The sequence below is a fragment of the Aquarana catesbeiana genome, linkage group LG01 (assembly GCF_042186555.1).
Source record: "Aquarana catesbeiana isolate 2022-GZ linkage group LG01, ASM4218655v1, whole genome shotgun sequence".
NCBI lineage: Eukaryota > Metazoa > Chordata > Amphibia > Anura > Ranidae > Aquarana > Aquarana catesbeiana.
Genome location: NC_133324.1, coordinates 491,590,561 through 491,615,505, shown reverse-complemented (window position 1 = coordinate 491,615,505; position 24,945 = coordinate 491,590,561). Strand labels below are relative to the sequence as shown.

The window sequence follows — 24,945 nt, the reverse complement described above, 5'->3', positions numbered from 1 at the left end:
CATCTTTGATGTCAGAGACCACAGTAATGCCACCCCCCCCCCCCCCCCCCCAGCACTGGTGTCAGAGACTCCCATCTTTGGTGTCAGAGACTGCTATAATAACCTCCAGCGCTGGTATGTTGGTGACCGCAATAATAAAAAACACATTAGTGGTCTATTGCAATACTATTTAATATTTTATATACCTGCTATTTTATATACCTGCTGAATGGCCAATCCAAAAACACAGATTTGGCCGGAGTTTCTGGTGTTGGAAAATTTAATGGGATTACTGGGCTTGGAGGGTCCAGCTTCACTTTTCTCCTGGTGCTCCTCTTCCTGCTGAGACCAGTTGGATGTGATTCTATAAGAATTCAAAAATTACAGGTAAAAAACAATGCAGGACATTTTAGCACTAATCTATTTGTAAGTCTTTGTAAATGGAAATTTTCATTGAGAAAGGGCAGTGAATGATTTACTGCTGCGACGTAAGTGCATTCCCATCGTGTCCAAGTTTAATTTCCCCCTAAATGGATATTGTTAATCACACAGAGCATTATGATATTCATACAGCGATACTTGCTTTCATGAAGCTTTATTCAGATGTATACAAAAAAAAATGTCCAACGCCTCTGAAATTTTGACCAAATTTTCCTGTGCCTTTGTAGCCCACACATCCCCAAAACATCAGTGATCCACCTCCATGTTTCACATGTGGAATGGTGTACATTTCATCATAGGCCTTGTTGACTCCTCTCCAAATGTAGTGTTTATGGCTGTGGCCAAAAAGCTCAATTTTGGTCTCAACACTCCAAATGACTTTGTGCCAGAAGGTTTGAAGCTTGTCTCTGTGCTGTTTGGAGTATTGTAAATGGGATACTTTGTGGCATTTGCGTAGTAATCTTGAAACAGCCACACCACATGTTTTCAGAGAGTCCTGTATTTCACCTGAAGTTATTTGTGGGTTTTTCTTTGCACCCCGAACAATTTTCTTGGCAGTTGTGGCAGAAACCTTAGTTGGTCTACCTGACCGTGGTTTGGTTTCAACAGAACCCCTAATTTTCCCCTTCTTGATTAGAGTTTGAACACTGCTGATTGGCATTCTCAATTCCTTGGATATCTTTTTATATCCCTTTCCTGTTTTATACAGTTCAACTACCTTTTCCCGCAGATCCTTTGACAATTCTTTTGCTTTCCCCATGACTCAAAATCCAGAAACATCAGTGCAGCATTGGATGAAAGATGCAAGGGTCTGTCAGGAGTCCAGAAACTTATTGACCTTTTATACATACACACTGTCAATTTATGTGCATGTTATCAGGGGTTCTTACAAAATGAGCAACCTGGCAGAATGTACAACCTGCGTCACACCCTGTGACGTGGAATCAGCTGGAGCTCAAAATGCATGCACTGCGCAGGCGCAATGCGTCATACATCCCTTCAGTGGCTGATGCCAGTGCAAGAAGGAATTTGCCTGACAAAATGCTCGACCGACTACTGCGCATGCGCACGACAGAAATCACCTAACACTTACGAAATGTACGTTCTTAAGACCATCTGGTACACCTTACACTCGACCTCATCACACCTACAGTAAGCAGGTGGGGCAGCGGACATCTTGCTACACCAAACCTTGCTTTGAATTAGCAAACTAATTTCAGCAATTGAGTGAGCTTATCTACATAAATATATATTTATGTAGATAGGCTTACTCGATTCAGATAAGATTACTGGGGTTTGGTGTACCAAGATGTCCGCTGCCCCGTCTGCTTACTGTAGGTGTGATGAGATGGAGTTTAACCACTTCCGGACCGCCCACAGTCGTTATACATCGGTACTTTGAAGGAGGATATCGTTGTTATGGCAGCAGCTAGCTGCCATAACCCCGGTATCTTCTTCTTCAGTGAGCGGTCCAGTTTAAGATATAAAAGTGGTCTCTGCGGCAGATTCGGCGGCGGGAGAAGCCCCCCTCCTTCCGACGTGATCCGGTGCCCTCTGCCACTTACCGGAGCCGTCAGCAGCGGTGGAGGCGATCAGATCCTTCTCGTGGCTTGACATGGAGACGAGTGAGTGGAAGATGGCCAACATCCGTCTCCATATCATTGCCGGGTGGAAGTGATATCAAAACGTCACTTCCGCCCATAGCTCTTAAAGGGCCATTTTTTTGTCTTCATTTTTTAAACGACAATTTTTTTTTTTTTTTTTTGCATTTTAATGTAAATATGAGATCTGAGGTCTTTTTGACCCCAGATCTCATATTTAAGAGGTCCTGTCATGCTTTTTTCTATTACAAGGGATGTTTATATTCCTTGTAATAGGAATAAAAGTGACACTTTTTTTTTTTTTTTAAATAAATAAGATTTATGCATTCAGAAGCAAACGCATACGTGACATGTGTGTTCAAACCACACATGTGAGGTATTGCCGCGATCGGTAGAGCGAGAGCAATAATTCTAGCCCTAGACCTCCTCTGTAATTTAAAACATGCAACCTGTAGAATTTTTTTAATGTCGCCTGTAACGAGCCCCTGCTCGCTTGGTTCCACGCTCCCGACACTCCTCTATGGCTATTGAATCAGATTGCAGATCGCAACGTCTGATGGTTCGGTCATCTGATGCTCCAGGAATCGAACTACAGCTATGTGCCGTTCGAATCCAGTTGTGATAGCTCAGAACAAACACCAGGCAGGCTGGATGTAAGTTCAAACAGGAATCTCACTTTTATTGGATGCACACAACACCCTTTTATACACAGCAGTTTGAACACCCCGCCCCCAACAACTACTTTCCTATTGGTCAATTGTAAAGTACACTTTAGTCCTCAATTAGGTCCTCTTGGTCATCCAAATGAAAATAAATATTTGTATATTCACAAAAAATCCTACTGTGTAAACTTTCTAACCGCTTATATATAATGCATGTGGTTATGTTCAAACAAAATCCTGTGCAAAACCTGCAATTCAAAGTGAAATTTTTGTGCAAAAAAAATCCAACATATATGACTGGTGTATATTGTTGCTGTGAAACTGGGTTCAGAAATATGCATATACCGCCCTTAAACCCTGGTGTATAAAAATAGTCCAATAAAGTGAAAATGTGCTCCTTCAAATTGTTCTGTGCTTCTTGGAAAACAGTGCCCCATAAGAAACGCACTCACCGCTATTATTCACCCCACAAGGAGGTATTTCACCTTCACAGTATGAGCCACTGTGTAGCCTGTGGAGTGGGAGGAAACTTCCTGTCCTGTGTTCTCCAAGTCCCTCCTTGTCTGCGATGTAAGTGATCTCCTCACTGTTAACCTCTTAGATGTTGCCCACATGTAGAGAGGAAAGAGACTCCATAGTGTGATACTGTACAAATATCCAAACATTTATTAACCACTTGTCGACCGGGCCATAGCCGAAAGAAGGCTGTAGCGCGGTCGGCTAGTTCTGGGTGGACGTCCGTGGGACGTCATCCCAGAATCCTGCTCTCGCGTGCCCCCTGGGGCGCGCACCCGAGAACTTTCGTGACCGCCGGGTTCAGAGGACCCGGCGCATCACAGATCACGGTAAACGGCCGCTGATCGCAGCCGTTTACCATGTGATCGCTCCGTCAAATGATGGAGCGATCACATGTAAACAAACCATGACGCCGGTTCCTCCCTCCCCTCTGTGTACCGATCGGTACAGTGCGAGGGTAGAGGGGGAGGGATCGGATGGCAGCACGGCTATTCCTCGCAATACTCTGCAATATACCTCACAATACTCTGCAATATACCCCGCAATACTCTGCAATATACCCTGCAATACTCTGCAATATACTCTGCAATATACCCTGCACTACTCTGCAATACCCCGCAATACTCTGCAATACCCCGCAATACTCTGCAGTTTTTAACCAGTTCCCGCCCGCCATCATATGATGTCCTTGACTTTGTGCGGGGATATCTGAATGATGGGTGCAGCTACAGGCATCATTCAAATATCAGCTTTTTTAGCCGGCGATTCCCTACACCATAAGAATGATCATAGCGGCTGTTCCACTGCTTGATCGTTCTTATGGGAGGCGAGAGGAGAAGCCCCCCCTTCCCGCCACCCTCCGGGGCTTCTACCGACTCACCGCTACGATGAAAGCCAGGATCGTTTTTTTTTTTTTTTTTTTTTTAAATTTCAGGCTTCCCAGCCTAGAGGTGAGATGTGGGGTCTTATTGACCCCATATCTCACTGTAAAGAGGACCTGTCATGCCATATTCCTATTACAAGGGATGCTTACATTCCCTGTAATAGGAATAAAAGTGATCAAAAAATTTTTTTTGGGGGGGGGGGGGGGAAGTGTCAAACTAAAATAAATAAAGCAAAATGAACAATAAAAAATAAAATAAAACAATTTTAAAGTGCCCCTGTCCGTGTGCTCGCATGCAGAAGCGAACGCATGCGTAAGTCCTGCCCACATATGAAAACGGTGTTCAAACCACACATGTGAGGTATCGCTGCGATCGGTAGAGCAAGAGCTCCAGAACGCCTGAAGGCACTACGTGCATGTTGGGCCTCTGTATGTGGCCACGCTGTGTAAAAGTCTCACACATGTGGTGTCGCCATACTCGGGAGTAATAGCAGAATGTGTTTTGGGGTGTAATTTGTGGTATGCATATGCTGTGTGTGAGAAATAACCTGCTAATATGAACATTTTGTGAAAAAAAAAGAAAAAAAAAATCTTGATTTTGCAAAGAATTGTGGGAAAAAATGTCAATTTCAAAAAAACTCACCATGCATCTTTTCTAATACCTTGGAATGTCTTCTTTGCAAAAAGGGGTCATTTGGGGGGTATTTATACTTTTCTGGCATGTTAGGGTCTCAAGAATTTAGGCTGTCAGTACTTCAGGTGTGATCAATTTTCAGATATTGGCACCATAGCTTTTGGACTCTATAACTTTCACAAAGACCAAATAATATCCACCGATTTGGGTTATTTTTACCAAAGATATGTAGCAGTATAAATTTTGGCCAAAATTTATGAAGAAAAATTACTAATTTGCTAAATTTTATAACAGAAACAAAGAAAAATTCATTTTTTTACCACATTTTCAGTCTTTTTTTCTTTTGTAGCGCAAAAAATAAAAAACCCAACGGTGATTAAATACCACCAAAAGAAAGCTCTATTTGTGTGAAAAAAAGGACAAAAATTTCATATGAGTACAGTGTTGTATGACTGAGTAATTGTCATTCAAAATGTGAGAGCACTGAAAGCTGAAAATTGGTCTGGTTAGGAAGGGGGTTTAAGTGCCCAGTGGTCAAGTGGTTAATAATACTGATGGGTGCTCACATTTATTAAAAATCATTAAAAGCGAAAACAGTGTTTGAAAACTGGAGCAATCTGTGCTCCACGGCTCGAATCCGGAAGTGATGCATTGGCGCTGTATAGTCCTGCCCAGTATAGTCCCAGGCGGGACTATACAGCGCCATTGCATCACTTTCGGCGCTTTTAAGGGTTAAAACGAGACCCACAAAGCGCTGCCCATTCATTTCAATGGGCAGCAGCGGTGGAGGAGCGGTGTATACACCGCTCCTTCACCACTCCAAAGATGCTGCCTGCAGGAGTTTTTTTTTTTTTCCAACGTCCTGCCAGCGCATCGTCTCAGTGTGAAAGCACTCGGGCTTTCACACTGAGACTGCAGGGGAGGTGTTTTTCAGGCGCTTTACAGGCGCTATTTTTAGTCCAAAAGCGCCTGAAAAATGCCTCAGTGTGAAAGGGGTCTTAAAGTAATGCAGCGCCGTATCGCAAATAGTGACCTGGTCATGAAGGGGGTAAATCTTCCGGAAGTCAAGTGGGTTAAGGAGAGATTTTTTTCAACACTACATTGTGATGCATGCAGGGGAGAAAAAATCCCATGTAAATTGATAAAAAAACATTTTGTTAAGGTAGTGGGTCTAGCTATGACAACACCACCTCCACAGCTCACCCAATTAGGTATGCAGCAGCAGATCACTTCTAAAAATGATCTTTTGCTTGGCCAGATTTTACTGCCTGTTGCCAGCACTAACACTCCCAGTGTCAGCTGGTGAGACCCTTGTTTGTAATTGAAGGTTCCTCATTTGGATGTAAACTTTTTTCCAAGAGCTCTTGCAATAGTACAGGCTCTAGGGCCGTCATCCCAAACCTGGCTCAACCACCTATTGAGTCACCAACCTGGAACAAACATATGCATATCGGGTGTTTAACACCTAACATACATATACTTGTTTTAGGTCAAGGGAGGAAGGAATGATAAAGATGTAGTCCTTGAGGCAAACACATTCAAAAACAAGTCTGCAGTTAGAGCTTCCATATTTCTGTTCTGACAGCCTCCTTTTTAAATGGTACATTCTATAGCTGAATGGAAAGACAGACTATTTTTTATTTTTACTAGAGGCATCATTCTTTTCTTTAAAGGCAGGGTTGTAACTGCTAGTAAAAAACTGCAGCCTTGAGCCAGTCACTGAATCAAGGACAATTCTTGTTGAAAATTTAAAAAGAAAAAAAAAAAAAAAAAAAAAAGCTTCTTTCAGTTGCAGCTCTAATAGATGCATTCCATCACCTTCACTAGTCTTTTGTAATTCCCTCTCACATGTACAAACTATGTTGCCGATCAGTGTTTATGAAGGAAGTGTATTTTTCATTTCTAAGAATCTAACTGTTCTCTTTACAGTTCGACATACAGCTGTACTTTAAAGCAGACCTTCAGGCTGCATTCACGCCTGAGCGTTTTCCGCTCGTAAAACGCCCAATAAGCAAAAACACATTCATTTCAATGGCACCTGTTCACATCTGAGTGTTTTGTCACCTGAAGTAAAAGGCCTGAAATAATGCCTTAAGCTCAAAAAAGAACATGAGCTGCTTTGGGGCAGATTACAGATATTTTTCTGCTTTTTACATTGGTGACTTGTACAAAATCGCAGCAAAAACGCTGTAAAAATCGCGGTAAAAACTTTGAAACACTCAGGTGTGAATGCAGCCTTAGTCATTTTTTCAACTTTCCATCTATTAAATCTTCTGCTCTTGTTTTAACTTTGGATAGTAAAACATATTTTTCTTCTGCCAGTAAATACTTTATACAGCCCACTTCCTGTTTCATGTCTGGTAAAAAGCCTAGGCTTATGACATCATGCACAGCTCTCTCTCACTCTCGTGAGAATTTGCCAGGAAGGAAGGAAGGAAGGAAGGGGGGGGATGAGTCATAAGAGGGCCAATGAAAGCTGCAGAGCTGGGGGTGTGGCTCTGTGTAAATCCAGGAAACGAACAGGAAGCAGCTTCAGTTGCCCACAGTTAAAATGGTTGCAGCCAGACTCAGTGGAGGGAGATTTCTGCAGTATATTTGGCAAGTACAGAATCACAGTAAATATATATATATATATATATAATAATATGCAAAGTGGTTGGAGGGAAGCTTCAGAATGGCAAAGATGTTTTTTATTATAAATGATGTGAGCAGACTGCAGTTCCTCTTGAAAACAGAATTGCACTCACTGCATCTGACACCACAAACCAAAAAATGCTATTTAATTAATTGTTAATATTCAAAGCAAACTCACCCATTCATCTCGCCATGCTTTATTTTGCTCAGAAATCACTTAACCCCCCCCCCCCCCCCTAGCATTTCTTACGATGACCATCTTGACAGTAAGAGCATCCATCTGGTCTTAGCTCAGGCATGCAGGCAGGAGGTTGTGATTATATAAAATTAACCCTCCTCCCCTCCAGAAAACTCCTCTGATGTATGACATTTGCCTAGGCAACCAGGAAGTTACAGAAGACATTAAAAAAAAAAGTTTAAAACCAGTAAATATGGTATACTTTCCTATCTATTTACTAATGCTAGCAACATAAGGATTAAAAATAGTCCATGTTGATTGACAAAGTGAAGTTCTGCTTAACCACTTGCTGAGCAGCCATCAGTAATTTTACTGCTGGCCTGCAGCTTGAGCAGGCACAGCAACATACATTGCCCCACTTATGCTCACTGGCCCCCTAGGGCGCACCCCAATGCGATCTGCAACCACTGTGTCCACCAGAGTGGCCCAGATACCACATGATGGTTGTGCAATCACATGACACCTAGTAAACAACAGTCATGGAATCCATTCAAGACCTTATTGTTTACTACTGTGTGTGATCTGTGATTGGCCCAGGTGCCATGTGATCCCCGGTGAACAATCACAGCACCCTGTGCTGATAACTGTGTCCAATCACAGCATCACAATGGTTAACCATGAGTCATGAATGAAAACCATTCATGACAGTTCAAAAGATTGCGGTTACAGTGATCATCATGGTAAAAAACAATCGCAGCATTAAAAAATCACGCCCCTTCCCCCACCCCCCTCCCAGAGTGGTAAAGTGTAACTGTGGTGGCAATGAACTAGTATGTAAAAAAAATATATATATATATATAAAGACAAAAAGCGTTTAAAAAAGTAACAAAAAATGTATTTATTTTTTTTAAATACTGTCACCAGTCAGTATCCCTGATCATTGAAAATTGTGGATTTTTTTTTTTTTTTTTTATTCAATTTCTTTATTTTCCAAAAAACTGTGACAAAAAATTATAACTTCAAAAAACTTGCCATGCCTCTTAGACTTTGAAAACCCTACCCTGTGCTCAGCCTCATCTGGCAGTATGTTGTGCATATAGCAGGGCTCAAACTTTCAGGTCTTGAGCCACTACCCAGGCCTTAAGAGTTACTCTCCACCAGTTGCCCGCCCCTAAGTCCGTCCCTAAACACGTCCTCGTAAATGATCTAATGAAATTACATTGTTAAATGTTTTATGCAGAATTAAGTTCCAATAAATATTAACAACAGCTTTAACAATATTAACATAAAGCATATCAGTGCCCATCAGTGCAGCCTTATCAGTGCCCATCAGTGCAGCCCCATGAGTGCTGGGTATCAGTACCCATGAGTACTGGCTATCAGTGCCCACCCGTGCAGCATATCATTGCCCTCTCATTGCCCATATGTGTAGCCTATCGGTGCCCAAAAGTGCAGCCTCATCAGTCATCCGTGCCCATCAATGCACCAGGGAGGAATCGTGAGGATCGGGTGTCCGGATGACACAGAGCAGGATCTCCCGCTGAGACGTGGCTTGTATATGAATAGCTGTGCTGTCAGATGAAGTCCCGCCTCCTGGAATCTAATAGAGGGCATACTGGTCTAATGCCAGTCCGGAGGTGGGACTTTGTTTGATATCGGCCGGCTATTCATATACAAGCCACGTCTCAGAAGATCCCTGCTCTGTGTCTTCCGGGTGCACGATCCTTCTGACCGTTTCCTGGCTGATCGCTTCTGCCAGAAGCGGTACAGACTTTTTTACAGGACATCAAAGCGACCCGGGGGGGCACGGAACCCTTCTCCGGGCCACTCTGATGGCCACACCACTTCTGCCAGAAGCGATCAGCCAGGAAACTGTCAGCCTGGTCTGTCCCTGCTCCTCACTCACCCTCTGCTAAATTCCACTCGCAAAATGCGAGCAGGCGAATGATATTTTTGAGGGCTGATAAAGTATGTTTCCCGATGTCTTTAGGCTGGAGAACATGTAGTCCTTGAAGTTGCTGTGTTGAAAGCTGAAAAAATGGGCATGCGCTAGGATTTGTGCAACTTTGACAAGGGTCAAATTTTAATGGCTAGACAACTGGATTAACAACTGGAAGACCTGGATTTTCCTGGTCTGTAGTAGTCAGAACATACCAAAAGTGGTCCAAGGAAGGAAAAGTGGTGGCAGGGTCATGGGTGGCCAAGGCTCGTGAGGAGTGAAGGCTAGCCAGTGTTGTCTGATCCAATAGAAGAACTACTGTAGCTTAAATTGCTGAAAAGGTTAAGGTTAGTTCCAATAGAAAGGTGTTGGAACACACAGTGCATCACAGAGAGACATCCAGAGGGACCATTGCTAATGTGTTGCCTAGTTTAGTGAGAGAGCTTTGTGGCCATGACTTAATGCTACTATTAGAAACTGAGCCCTTAAGAACTGACTACACAGCTCTGTTGCTGTCTGCAGGCCTTATTGACTGTCCTCAAGCTTGCCGGTGTTATTGGGCCTTGACGTGAGGCCAGCTGAGGAGTCTGGATTAAAGACTGCCCTTATAGTTGCTGCCTAGAGACTCTTACTTATTCTTAGTTAGAGGTGCTTCTCAGTGGATGCTACACCATACCTCGGGCCTAGCTATTCCATTAGAGTGCACTCTAACCCAGTTGTAGTGGTATTATTCATATTGCAGTTAACATTTTTTATGCACTGTCTATTGCTGAATTTTCTGATTTACATGTTGATTCATGTTTAGCTGTATAGAATCTGATGTTACTTTGGTATAGCTATCACTCTGTCTAGCAGACTGTGTTTGAATATACCTGCTGTGTGCTCATTTATGTTCAACCCTCCGTTATTTCTGACCCATATCAATATAAAGAGTTAATCTTCCACTAAACGGTCTTGTGTCTTTTTTCTGGTGGTATCTACGCTTGTGTCCTTATACGTACTTGCAGTGGTTTTCATGTTGTCAGAGGGACTGAGGTTGTTCTTTGAGTCAAGAACAGAGAGGTGCAGAACAGAGAACCCAAGATTACCAAGCGGTTCCTTCAGGGGTAGCGGTGTATATAAATACCAGTGCCCAAAGGAGATTGATTGCCAATCTTTGGTAGAATTAATTTGTAACCCGGGTGCACTGTGTTTAAATATCAAACTCTGTGACTCCACCCCATATAGCAAAAATATCATCTATAAAGAATACCAACAGAGACAATTTTATTTAAATAAAAGGTGATAAAATATGCACTCAACTCCATTTATATTCATGAAACCATTAGCATAGGGCAGGGCGAAATGTGAGCCCATGGCTGCTTCTCTGAGCTGCATTAAATATTGGTCTTTGAGGGTAATATTCTTCTTTTTGCTAGTTTCAAACTGAGTTGAGCTGCCGTTTTTTTTTTTTTCATTTGGTGCATATTCACTATGGAAGTCTTGAGCTGCCTTGTAAAGGTGATGTCTGGTCTTCTTGTATGTTGCTATACCTATAAGGAGGAAGGGTCTGCCTCCTGGTGAGCCTGCTCTTTTGTGCACTACTCTGTATATGTTGGGGACCCAGATAGTTTTCAGTACGGATCACATTCAACAGACGTGTCCTGGCATGGGACAGTGTGGCTTTAATAAGTATTCGCTAATGTTTGCAACAAAGGCATCTGTATTTAACCTGATTTGTTGAAATGGATTAGGAAGTTGTTGTTTTTTTTTCTGCTGGCTAGGTTGAAAGTGTGCTAGGGACTGCCTTTTATATGTTAAGGGGGTCCCTTCCGCCCACATTCAGCAATCTTCTTCATTATTTGGTCTCGCTTAGAGATGCACAATCTATACTCTGGAAACAGCTGTTTCGTATTGCGTATGAGTACCACGGCTTCATATGCACAATGTCACTTTTGTTTTTTTAAGATCCCACATTTTAACCTGCAGGTTTTTTTTGTTTTTTTGTTTTTAACTAAAGTGTATATGGTCAAAATGTAAAATCATATTTATTAAGAAAAAATCTTGAAGTTTGTAAACTGATTTTGCAAAGATCCCCACACATTTACTTCCTTGAATTCTGTGACAAATCTTCACTATGTCCTATGAGTAGGCACTGCTGTGTTTCACATTTCAGAGCCGGTGTTCTGTCAGATTCAGCAACCCGTCAGATTTGGTAACGGAAGTGATGTTACCAAGAACATTTGCTTACTGCACATGCGCGATGCGTTCCAGCATGGCCGCCATGCGTTCCAATAGGTTTTCTAATCTGACAGAACAAGAAGACGGCAGCGGACATCTTGTTGCACCCAGGCAACTCTTAAATGTCACACTTACCAGTAAACTGATCTTACGTATACTGAAATACACTATATCAACGCGAGTGAGGGTGTCCAAAAATGTAGTTGGCCCCTTATGACTATCAGTTTGCCGCTGAGCAGTGCAGGGTGTACCAAGATGGCTGTTGCCACTTTCTGACTGCAGCCTTGCCGCTCGTTTTCAAATTTTACATGTAAACAGTATCACAGATTCTATAACAAGTGTGAAATTCCCTGGGTGTAACAAGATCTGGGTGTAACAAGATGTCCGCTGACGCCTTCGTGTTCTGTCAGAATAGGAAACCTATTGGAATGCATAGCGGACATGCTGGAACGCATTGCACCTGTGCAGTGAGCAATTTTTCCTGGTAACGTCACATTCGTTACCAACTCTGATGGGTCGCCTAATCTGACGGAACACCACCTACCTTCTGAACTACAGACGTGCTGGTGGAGGAGTTTCAGGAGGGGGTGTCAGTACAGGAAGTACTTCTTGCACACAGAAATGAACCATGGGATATGTAGTCCTTAGAAACTGAAAGTAAAGATCAGAGGAGAAGCTGCAAAGCATGCAGGGAGTCAAGGAGGTTGTGGAAAGAGATGGCTAGCAGACAAGCAAAACTCACAACATGAAAGGAGATTGTTCAAGTAAACTTGTATTGGATTGTCAATAATAACTATTGTTTGCATTATTATTACAATGCTGATGTTATAAAATGAAAGTGTATGCGATGGCCATAGATTTCCTTTGAAAGTGAGAAACCTTCTCACCTGGGGCTTGGTTTTCATATTTATAGTTACACTGTTTCCTTTTTAATCAATATACTAAGTTTTTGTATAATATAGTCAATGCACAAGTTTCTTTTTCTCCCCTAACATATGTTCTATTTCTGTAATAAAACACCGTAAATGAATCAACTGGTTCTTTTCAGGTTACTTTGTGTATAAAGTGTTTATCTGTGTAGGTGAAGTGCCGTTTTTTTTTTTTTATAGGAAAGAATATTATGGTTAGCTTATATATAGTGACCACATCAGTAAAGCTTTATCTGTAAACAAAACAAATGTTAATAATTCATAAGAAAAACAATCCCCCGTAATGTGCAGCATGATTTCCACCTAATATGACAGACCTCGGACATCGGTAGCTGCAAGCCAATACATAATACCCATATGTGATATTAAAGAGTTTTAGTGTTTCAGGCAACATCACAAGTTCTCCCTATAGAAACTCTGTGTAACATGACAAGCAGGCTGTGGGCTACGTTGTTTATTTGTCCTGGGCTGAAGTCAAAATGGGGACCTGGTCTGTGGCCATTTGTATCAGCTAATTGATGTGGAAATAAAATATTTGCAGGACAGAAAAACCAAAGAACAGTGGTTCACCTCCAGCTATAGTGATGATGGATCTGCTGTGTCAGGGGTGCCTGTGGACCATTGTTGGGAACCTCTTTGAAAAGGGGCAACTTAGGTACTTCTGTCCCTTTCAGCAATCAGCACACTTTAACTCCTACTTCATTTCCAATCCGCTATGTGAAAGAAAACTATTGTTAACATTTTGATGTCAGAACTTTTAAAGAGGCTGCATTATGCCAAAGGTCACTATGCAGGGGAATAGACCTGAATGTTAAGTCTGAAAGTGACACTGCAAAGAAAAAAACTAAAATCAAAATGCCATTAGTAGAAGCAATAGCAACATTTTAAAGTGCAATACCAGTTTTTAGTCTATGGTTTTCAAACAATGCCTAAGAGCTAGGTCTACTATAGTATGTGTTGGAGCTAATTAAACTGTGTTGTGTTTTAAAGAAAAAGTTCACTTTTGGTGAAGTTGTCCCTTACAGTTCCCCCTCACCCTCATCAAAGCCAACCGGTATTGATGTTTTACATGATAACAGAATCTCAGAATGGATGCCCCATAGTAAGCCTATTGGTGACATCATAAACCAGGCATTCCATCCATTGTCGGTGCTCTCTCCTCTCTCATGAAGCCGGCCACTAGAGAGATCACGTGACCGGATTGTATTTCTCTGAAAATAGGCAAGTATGTTGGAAGGGGATGAGAGCAGGTTTAATCTTAGTTTTAGACTTGAATTCCACTTTAACTCCCAAAGGATTTGTTATTCTGTCCAGCTTTTGTTGTAATTTATACATCTTTAACAGACAGCACATCCAGTAGGAGAAAACCATTTCCTCAGTTAAAGTGGTTGTAAACCCCAGTCATGAAATCTGAACAGAGCACATACAGTATATCTGTAGTGTTTACTTATCTATCTCTAAATATCTGAATGTCATTAATCTGTTATCAGCATGAGTCAGTTCTGAGAAGTTTTCCAGACACATGATATAAATTAGTGACAGGGAGGACGATCAGCACGGAGCTTGTCTATTCAGAATACAGCTCTGTGTGCGCTTTTGTTTCTCTGCCTACATGGAGGGGGTGTGTGTCCCTTTCCTCCAATCAGTTCTCGCACTGTTATACAACTCTGTAACTGCAGCTCTCTACCCCCTCCTCTGTACTCCTCACAGATGCATAAGAATTTTATCACAAATCTGCACTTTTGAAGGGTTGTAGACAAGAGAAGACTGCAGATAAACAAGTAAAACTTTCGTAGGAGGATTTGTTTCATCCCTATGTATCATCTGAGGCTATTCACTTCACTGGGTATATGTGAGGGTTTACAACCACTTTAAGTCAACCTTGCATGAGATTTTTTTGTGGAGATCATGCATGCTAGGTAAAGAGTAGCACTTAAAAGTGTTTCTTACCTCAAACAAAGGTCACAGTACTCACACTGGCAATAGTTTCATCGGCTTTTCTCCCTCATCCAGGGTCATCGTTTGCTTTCTAGCCTAAGATGCTGGCTCATGTAATCCCTGGTGCCTTTGCATTTCTTGGATATGTTCACAAGTGCCTCACACAGATTAGTCCCCCACCCCTGCTGCTTCCTCTCACCCTGTAAATTAGTTGTGAAGTTGTGTTATAGTTTAATCACTGGGGTAGAGGAGACTAAATAAATGCTTCCTCATGTCTAGAGCAGAATGATGATCTCATGGTAGCCTAGTAAGGGTCCTTCAGTGGAACTTCACAATATTACGCAGCCAAAACATGCTGCTCATTCATTCCTAATGGCATCCCTACCAATCTAAAAATGCAGGGTGTTTGCAGGTGCGGGAACCGCCGGGAAATCGCCTGGTGCAAAAGCACCATGCAATTTCTCGGGCCGCTGCATTTTCAAACAGTGCAGGAACCTTTTTTCTGCATCAGATGCAGGCACAGCAGCCCATTCATGTAGTGTGAATCAGGCCAGTAGTGTAAACCAGGCCTTAATGGTAAAAGAGTAGAGCGCTTTTGACAAATTATAGTGTGACATATCAGAAAAGTATTCATGCAGAATTTACTCATTAAGACTGCGTTCACACTGCTGCGATGTCGGACCTCGCATGTGATTCGCACCGCACTGCTGTGCAAATAACATGTCTGTGAGATGCAAATTCAGATTGAATGGCTGAATTTGCATCGTATTTGTGCAGGACCCTTTTTTGGTCTGCACCAGAATCGGATTGCATGGGTCTTCACACCCATGCGATCCGATTCCTGTCTGAATTGACAATTTGCACTGCGATATGCGAACCGATCTGGGGGCGTCATTAACTTTGTATTGACACCCGCAGTTGTTTGCGTAGGGCAGTGTGAACTGCCTGCGAGTTGTATGCAATGCGAGAACCCGTACTGGATTCACACAGGTTCTCACATCACAGCAGTGTGAACCAAGCCTTAAGTATTAGGCTAGGTTCACACGGAGCGGATCCATTGGACGGACTTCGCTAGCTCAGCAGATGGTCACTCTGTTGATCTCTGCTAAGCAGGCAGATGACAGATCCGTCTCCGCTCATAGTGCAGGGATGGACCTATCAGAGCCCCGCTGTTCTCTATAGGGAGATCGGATAAAAACAGACAGGCTGGATGGATGGCGAATGTATCGCCACCCGTCTGTTTTGAGCAGATCTTGTTGGATCGGATGGCAGGCAGGTGTCAGCGGACACATCTTCGCTGACATCCGCCTGCCCATAGAAGTCAATGGGTGACCTGCTCGGATCCGCCTGGAAAACAGACAAGCGGATCCAAGTGGGCCGATCGTGTGACTTAAAGTATTAATGCAGTACATTTATTGAAAGGTCCAGCTTAGGTGCTATCATGTCCCAATTGTTCCCAGATTGTTGTTTGGCCAGCTCAGGTGCAACACATAGACAGGCCATTAGTTCTGCTCACACGTCTCTTGCCTCCTGTCAGCATGTTCCGTCCGCACATGTGCATTCATCAGAGCTTGATTACCGCTTAGAGTCGGTTCACACTGAGGCAGCTCGACTTCCAGCGCGACTGTCTCAGACGACTTGAACACGACTGCAGCGGCGACTTGCAAAACGCCTTCTTATAGAAGTCTATGCAAGTCGCCCCCAAAGTAGTACAGGAACCTTTTTCTAAGTAATTAGATTAGAAGGGTTCCATTGTACAGAACAGGACGCTACTTGTCAGGCGGCTAAGTCGCCTGGCAAGTCGTCCTAGTGTGAACCGGCTCTCAGAGTTGCTTGCTCCTTTTTTCCAGTCTGATGGCTGCTATGCAGAGATTGAAAGAAGCTGCTGTCTAAACAGATGCAAGTACTTACAGTATCTCACAAAAGTGAGTACACCCCTCACATTTTTGTAAATATTTTATTATATCTTTTCATGTGACAACACTGAAGAAATGACACTTTGCTACAATGTAAAGTAGTGAGTGTACAGTAGAGCTGCACGATTCTGGCTAAAATGAGAATCGCAGTTTTTTTTTCTGAGAAGATAGATCATAATTCTCTCACGATTCTCATGGTGTAACATCATCTTTCACATTAAACAAAATAATTGGGCTAACTTTACTGTTTCTTTTTTTACTGTTTAATTGAAGTGTATTTTTCCCAAAAATTTGCGTTGAAAGACCACTGTGCAAATACAGTGTGACATAAAATATTACAACAATCGCTATTTTTTTCCCTAGGGCCTCTGCTAAAAAAATATATATATATAATGTTTGGGGGTTCCAAGTAATTTTCTAGCAAAAAAATCTGATTTTAACTGTAAGAAACAAGTGTCAGAAAAAGGTTTAGACTTTAAGTGGTTAAACTTCCTGCATATTCACACAGAAGTTTTATCCCTTTGATCTAAGACAGAAAAGTTACAATGTTGTTAACTTGGCAGACTGCAAGAGTGAGCAGAGAACTCTCTCTATACTTGTTACATGAAAGAATCAGGAAAAACTGCAATACAGATCCTCAGAGGGGGTGAATCGAGATTTAATTGTGCAGCTCTAGTGTACAGCTTGTATAACAGCGTAAATTTGCTGTCCCCTCAAAATAACTCAACACATAGCCATTAGCGTCTAAACCGCTGGCAACAAAAGTGAGTACACCCCTAAGAAAATGTCCAGATTGGGCCCAAAGGGTCAATATTTTATGTGGTGACCATTATTTTCTAGCACTGCCTTAACCCTTTTGGGCCTTGAGTTCACCAGAGCTTCACAGGTTGCCACTGGAATCCTCTTCCACTACTCCATGACGACATCATGAAGCTGGTGGATGTTAGAGACCTTGCGTTCCTCTACCTTCCTTTTGAGGATGCCCCACAGATGCTCAATAGGGTTTAGGTCTGGAGACATGCTTGGCCAGTCCATCACCTTTACCCTCAGCTTCTTTAGCAAGGCAGTGGTCATCTTGGAGGTGTGTTTGGGGTAGTTATCGTGTTGGAATACTGCCCTGTGGCCCAGTCTCTGAAGGGAGAGGATTATTCACTGCTTCAGTATGTCACAGTACATGTTGGCATTCATGGTTCCCACAATGAACTGTAGCTCCCCAGTGTTGGCAGAACTCATGCAGCCCCAGACCATGACACTCCTACCACCATGCTTGACTGTAGGCAAGACATACTTGTCTTTGTACTCCTCACCTGATTGCCGCGACACACGCTTGACACCATCTGAACCAAATAAGTTTATCTTGGTCTCATCAGACCACAGGACATGGTTCCAGTAATTCATGTCCTTAGTCTGCTTGTCTTCGGCAAACTGTTTGCACGCTTTCTTGTGCATCATCTTTAGAAGAGGCTTCCTTCTGGGATGACAGCCATGCAGACCATTTTGATGCAGTGTGTGGCGTATGGTCTGAGCACTGACAGGCTGACCCCCCACCCCTTCAACTTCTGCAGCAATGCTGGCAGCACTCATACATCTATTTCCCAAGGACAACCTCTGGATATGACGCTGAGCATGTGCACTCAACTTCTTTGGTCAACCATGGTGAGGCCTGTTCTGAGTGGAACCTGTCTTGTTAAACCGCTGTATGGTCTTGGCCACCATGCTGCAGCTCAGTTTCAGGGTCTTGGCAATCTTCTTATACCCTAGGCCATCTTTATGTAGAGCAACAGTTCTTTTTTTCAGATCTTTAGAAAGTTCTTTGCCATGAGGTGCCATGTTGAACTTCCAGTGACCAGTATAAGAGAGTGAGAGCGATAACACCAAATTTAACACACCTGCTCCCCATTCACACCTAAGACCTTGTAACACTAACGAGTCACATGACACCGGGGGAGGGAAAATGGCTAATTGGGCCCAATTTGGACATTTTTCACTTAGGGGTGTACTCACTTTTGTTGCTAGTGGTTTAGACATTAATGGCTGTGTGAGTTATTTTGAGGGGACAGCGAATTTACACTGTTAAACATGCTGTACACTCACTACTTTACATTGTAGCAAAGTGTCATTTCTTCAGTGTTGTCACATGAAAAGATGGAATAAAATATTTACAAAAATATGAGGGGTGTACTCACTTTTGTGAGATATTGCAGTATATTAGCTTATCGAAACATGTATTTAATAATTTTTAAGTGTATGTAGAATTAATATTTTAACCACTTCAATACCGCCATATGTACTGTATATATACAGCCTTGTATTGAAGTGGTTATAATGGGATCATGGTGTCAGTATAATTTTTTACAGCGGTCGATTCCCTATGGTAAAAGTAATCCCAATGGCTATACAGCCCCTGGATTACTTTTACAGGCGGCGGAAGGGGGTCATGCTTCCCTCTTGCCATCGTCTTTTCTGGGCTCTCTTGTCTGATCATTGGCTTGCCCGGACAGAGTGAGAGAAACTGATGCTGTTCCAAGGACAAGGATTTTGCCCGTTTCGGTTTGTATGGTTTACAAGCCTTTGACAGCTTGTGAAGCAGCAGATCAAATCGATCTTGGCTTGCTTTGGAAGTCAGAGGAGAGATCTGGGGTCTAATAGATCCCAAATTTCTCCATACAGAGGGCCTGTCACGGCTCATGCTATCTATCTCTCTATCACAAGGGATGTTGTCCATCCCTTGTGATAGCAATAAAAATGTTAAAAAAAAAAAAAAATATATATATATATATATATATATATATATATATATATATATATATATATAATTTTTTTTAAAACAGTCCCAGTCCCCCCCAGTCCGCACGTGTTGGTCCTACACGTATATGTAAACAGCGATTTGCACCACACATGTGAGGTATCTACACAGGCCCTAAATATGCAAAAAAAAAAAAAAAATAGGCCTAGTTCACTGGTGCGGTGCAGAATTGGCAGAGATTTCTGTGCGTTTCCCACACTGCATCAAAATCTCACCCCGGTCATGCGAACCGCTGCGGGTGTGTATGTTAACACCCCAAAATCGGTTTGCAAAACAGTGCGATTTGCAGAATCGGATCGCATTGGGTGTGCAAACCGATTCTGGTGCGGCAAAAAAAAGGGTACTGCACGATTTTGGTCCGGATGGGATGTACTTTGAGCCATACAGAATAAATTGTTCAAATTGCATTGCTGCAGAATTGCATGTGATTTTAACAGGAATGTTGAGCAATTTCCTATCCAAATCACTTGCAGTTCCCATACTGTACCAGTGTGAACCGGGCCTTAGCTGATCGGAACATGTATGTTTGTCAGCCATATCGTGTCTGCCTGGGCCTTTATACAAACTGATATTCTTCATGTTGCTGACGTGGTTTATTATAAGAGATGTTCCACTGTGGTGCAGCAAGGAGAGAGGTACAAGAGGGGGAGGAAAGCCTATGTTTAAATGTCTGCACGGATGCCTAAAATGCTAAAAAGTTCAATAAAATATATAGCTTCACCTCTTCTGGGAAGGCTGTCCACATGGTTCAGGATGTGTTTATGGGAATGTTTGACCATTCTTCTAGAAACGCATTTGTGAGGTCAGGCACTGATGTGGATGAGAAGGCCTGGCTCACAGTCCCCACTCTAATTCATCCCAAAGGTGTTCTATCGGGTTGAGGTCAGGACTCTGTGCTGGCCAGTCAAGTTTGGGATGGAGGAACTTGACTGGCTTGCACAGAGTCCTGACCTCAACCCGATAGAACACCTTTGGGATGAATTAGAGTGAAGACAGTGAGCCAGGCCTTCTCGTCTAACATCAGTGCCTGACCTCACAAATGTGCTTCTGGAAGAATGGTCAAACATTCCCATTGTTACACTCCTAAACCTTGTGCACAGCCTTCCCAGAAGAGTTGAAGCTGTTATAGCTGTAAAGGGTGGGCCAACTCAATATTGAACCCTACAGAAGACTGGGATGCCATTAAAGTTCATGTGCGTGTAAAAACAAACAAAAGTTTGCTACTGTTTGAAATGGAATGCAACACTCTTGGCAGATATTAGATATGTATACTTGTTTACCATATATAGTTGCTTTCTTGTAAGAAGTCATCTTCTCCCTTTAGGGAAAGCATGACTGAACTTGTTAACATCATGCTTTGTTTAGCTGGAACTGCAAATATAATACGTTTTTGGCAAGGTGCAGGTGAACAACTTTGAACATTTTCCAAACCACGCAACACAAAGCAGGCTACAAGATCGTTGTGACATGAGTTTTCACAATACAGAATTATGCAGTGAGTTTCAGAGTCTAAACCAGCAGAAATCTCTTTTAAATCTTGATCTTTCCAGAATAATAATTTGTTATATCTCTTTGAGGATTGTCCGCTTTCAGTGACCAGAGTTTAGTTTTTAAAAAATCTGCTTTGCCTGTAAAAGGTATGTTTGTATGGTGGGGAAAAGCTGGAACCGGTTTTACAGGTACCTTTTAAAGCTGAACTCTGTTCAAATTCCTAAAATAGCTGATATACATATTTGGGAGCTTTTTTACCTGCCAAACAAACATGTACTTTAATGCACAATATTGTACACAGTGTGTATTTTGTTTGCATTTTGTCTGTTATATAGCGATGATGATTCAGAGCTTGGCATAATTAAGGTTAGGGGCAGAGTGTGTGCGGCGTACCCAAGCTTCACAGCAAAATATAGGTATAGAATGTATTAAAGCTGAATTGCAGATATGGCATTTACAGCATAGTTACATTGGTCCTAGTTTGAACTGATATAACTATGCATATGCCATACCTGTGGTGGGATCCCTGTAGAAGCTCAAAATGACTGTAGTAGTTTCTGCTAGTACTGTGATCTCTGCTCTCTTCTGAGTCCTGCAAAATCAGCAGCTACTGTGCTACACAGTGAATACAGGAGGTTGTTTCCTCATGCGGCACAATGCCATTCACAGAATGTCTTGCATTTTTCTCAATGAATACAAGGCATTCTCTGATTAGACTAGGTGGAGATTGTGACATCATCACCCTGCCTCTCCACCTTGTCAAATCAGAATGTCTTGCATTTATTAAAGAAAGTTCTGTGACTGGCACCTGTGGTAACTATGCAGCAGGGCAAATGCTTGGCACAGGACCCGGCAGGTAGCAGATATCAGTGTAGTAGCTGAGAATGCTACAGTGATTTCCAGCTTCCACAGGTATGGAATATACCTTCTTAAAGTGGTTCTAAAGGGTGAAGGTTTTTTACCTTCATGTATTCTCCCCCAATCCTTACCTGAGCTCCCTGCAATCCAGCACTGTCCACAATAGCCACGACTGTCGTGGGACTCTCCCTCCCTGTTGATCGAGACAGCAGCGGGAGCCAATTGGCTCCAATTGGCTCCCACTTGTGTCAATCACAGCAGTGCCTCCAGGGCAAGTGACTTTCTCGAGGAAGCGGAGCCAGGAGTGCTGGTGGGGTACACGAAAAGTAGAGGATTGGAGCTGCTCTGTGAAAAACTACTGCACAAAGCAGGTAAGTATACAAGATTTGTTATTTAAAAAAATAAAATAAATGAAGCTTTAATACCACTTTAAATTGGTCCAAATTGGACCCATTTTATTGCGTTATGAAATCCATACCTGGAGTTCAGCTTCATGGTCAGGTTGCTTTTGTCAGGTGATATATTGCATGTGAGTATTTTGTATTTACCCATTTCCAGCCAATGGAGCTCCAAGCTCCTTTTTCACATTTTAAAGTGATTGTAAGGGTTCAATTTTTTTTTTTTTAATTTAACAAGCATATCATACTTACCTCCACTGTGCAGCTCGTTTTGCACAGAGTGGCCCCGAACATCCTCTTCTGGGGTCCCCCGGCGGCTCTCTTGGCTCCTTCCCACATCAGATAACCCCCTAGGAGAACCTCTCTCCCGAGGGGTTACCTTGCGGGCGTGCTCCCCAGTCCAGCATTCAGCGTCTATAGCCGCAAATGTATGACTCACCCCCGACACCCGCGTCATTGAATTTGATTGACAGCAGCGGGAGCCAATGGCTGCTCTGCTATCAATCTATCCAATCAAGTACCCCGGGAGAGAGACATCTCGTCCCCGCCGGGTCAAGTTCCTGGGCTCAGGTAAGTAAAACGGGGGGCTGGGGGGGCCGGTCACTGCCAGGTGTTTTTTTACCTTAATGCATAGGATGCATTAAGGTGAAAAAACACGAACGTTTACAACCACTTTAATCTTTACTGCTTTTGTGGAAAAAGCCTGTTTACAGAGCACAACAGCTCAAGGTAAGATTGCACACAGCTAAATGAGTCAGAAGAGTCACTCATTTACTCCTCTTCTCCCACTTCCTCTGCTTGGTACTGCACTGTGCAGACTTTCAATTGGGAAGCATTTGGAAAGTTAGTAGCCGCTGCTGTGTAAAGCTCTGTAACGCCCTGGAAAAATTGTGTATTTGTAAAAGTTTACTTTCAGAAAGTTTTTCAGAAAATCCCCAAATGCATGAAGGTTCTTCCATTACAGATGCAGCTGTTGGGTCTGCTCCAGAAAAAAACGCTGGCCCCCAATTCCTCTCCATCCTGCTGTTTGCAGGATGGGCTAAATATAACGCAATAATGCGCCCCTAGTGGCTGCTTTGAGACGTCTAAACTGCCCTTGTCCTCTCCCTGCTATACCTTAGCATAGTAGCGTCCTGTTTTGGGTCTTCTCTAGCTGAGCTGTATTAATGAATAGAAATGAACAGAAACTGTATGCGTATCTGTGTGTGTGTATGTGTGTATATATAATATATATATCACAGTATTTCACAAAAGTGAGCACACCCCCCACATTTGTGTAAATATTTTATTATATCTATTCATGTTACAACACTGATGAAATGACACTTTGCTACAATGTAAAGTAGTAAGTGTACAGCTTATATAACAGTGTAAATTTGCTGTCCCCTCAAAATAACTCAACACACAGCCATTAAAGCGATTTGTTAACCCCCCCCCCCCCCCAAAAAAAAAACAGATACTGTTCCCTTAAAGCAGTGGTCCTTAACCTGGGGGTTGGGACCCCATTGGGGTCAAATGGTGATTTGCCAGGGGTCACCAAATCCTGGGCTGTTGTGAAGCCCGCATCACTCTCCCAGCCTTTTTGTGGCCGCCCAGTAGGGCTGTCCCTGGAGCCTCTTTGCAGCCGCCCATTCAGTTCACACATGGCTGGGGGGCAGAGACTAGAAGTCAGCTGACTGGTGAGGAATGTGAAGTGGGAGGGGCTGGAGGAGACCCTATCTCCTGATTTCAGCATAGGTGTCACTGCTACAAGACACCACAAAGGCAGACACAGTGGGTAACACTACCTGTGATTATAGTTGCCATTAAAAGTCCCCACTACAGTTCTCAGATCAGCAGATGACCTTGATCAAGAGCACCTAAGTTGGCTGATCAGACCCCCCCCCCCAGCACTGCCACTGATCTCAACTACCTGCCAGCACTGCCACTCATCCCATTCCCTCCACCCCCCCCAACAAGAAGTAAGAGAAGGAATAAAAATAGAGACCACATGGAAGGGAGGGAGAGGAAAGGGGGGGAGAAAAAGGGAGAGAAAATAAGAGAGAGAACAAGAAAGAAGGCTAGAGAGAGGGATCGGGAAAAAAAAGAAATTAGGATAGAGAGAGAGAAAAGGGAAAAAAAAGGGGATAAAGAGAAAGAGTGGTATATCCTAAAATGTACCATAAGGGGTTTTAATACAGTACGAGTGGAAGGGACTCGGAGTGCTAAATGTCCGTGGGTCAGGGGCGCAAATTACTTGCCGTGGGTGCTGACAACCCACGCTACAAAAATAATTTTACTGTTGGGGTCCCCACAACTTGGGAAATTTTATCAAGGGGGTCACGGCACTAGTAAGGTTGAAAACCACTGCTTTAAAGCATGTTATACAGAACAGTGCTTGTGGTGTCATTTGGCCCCCTGAATACCCTAAAAAACTTGGCTGATCCTGCCTAGCTATACCCTCCCCTCTGCAAACAGACCACAATAATCATGGCTGCTGAGCCCTGACATTGTGGTCCGTTTTTGTGATTCCGTCAGCCACAGCCCTGTTCTCTGCAGCTCTCCCTGTGTCTCCTCTGTCCTCTTCCGCCCTCACCTCACCCGCCCTCACCTCCCTGCTTGTACCAGCACCCGCCCATCCACCCACCCCCCCTCCCCTGCTCCTGCTCCTCTCTATTTGCTATGATGCTATGAAATCTTCTTATCCCCTCTGTACCTTAATAACATGTAGCATGTGCCTGTTGTAAAAAAATCTGCCGATATGTACCTTGTATGAGCGCCACTCCTCCACTACTCCTCAGCTTATTGTCGGCTCTCTCTATCCCCTCTCCCCCTCCTCTTCGGCTGACGTCAGCGGGATAGCTCGGCCCCGCCCACTGCAGCTGTGACCCGGAGAGAGAAGCGAGGAGAGGAATCGGCTGTGCGCCCGGAGCGGAGCTTATA

General features: G+C 43.1%; 1 protein-coding gene across 1 annotated transcript in view; it reads left to right on the top strand.

Moving 5' to 3' along the window:
- DGKQ (diacylglycerol kinase theta) overlaps nt 1-24,945 on the top strand; it is a 268,833-nt gene that overhangs the window by 61,452 nt on the left and 182,436 nt on the right. The gene's annotated exons all lie outside the window — the stretch shown is intronic.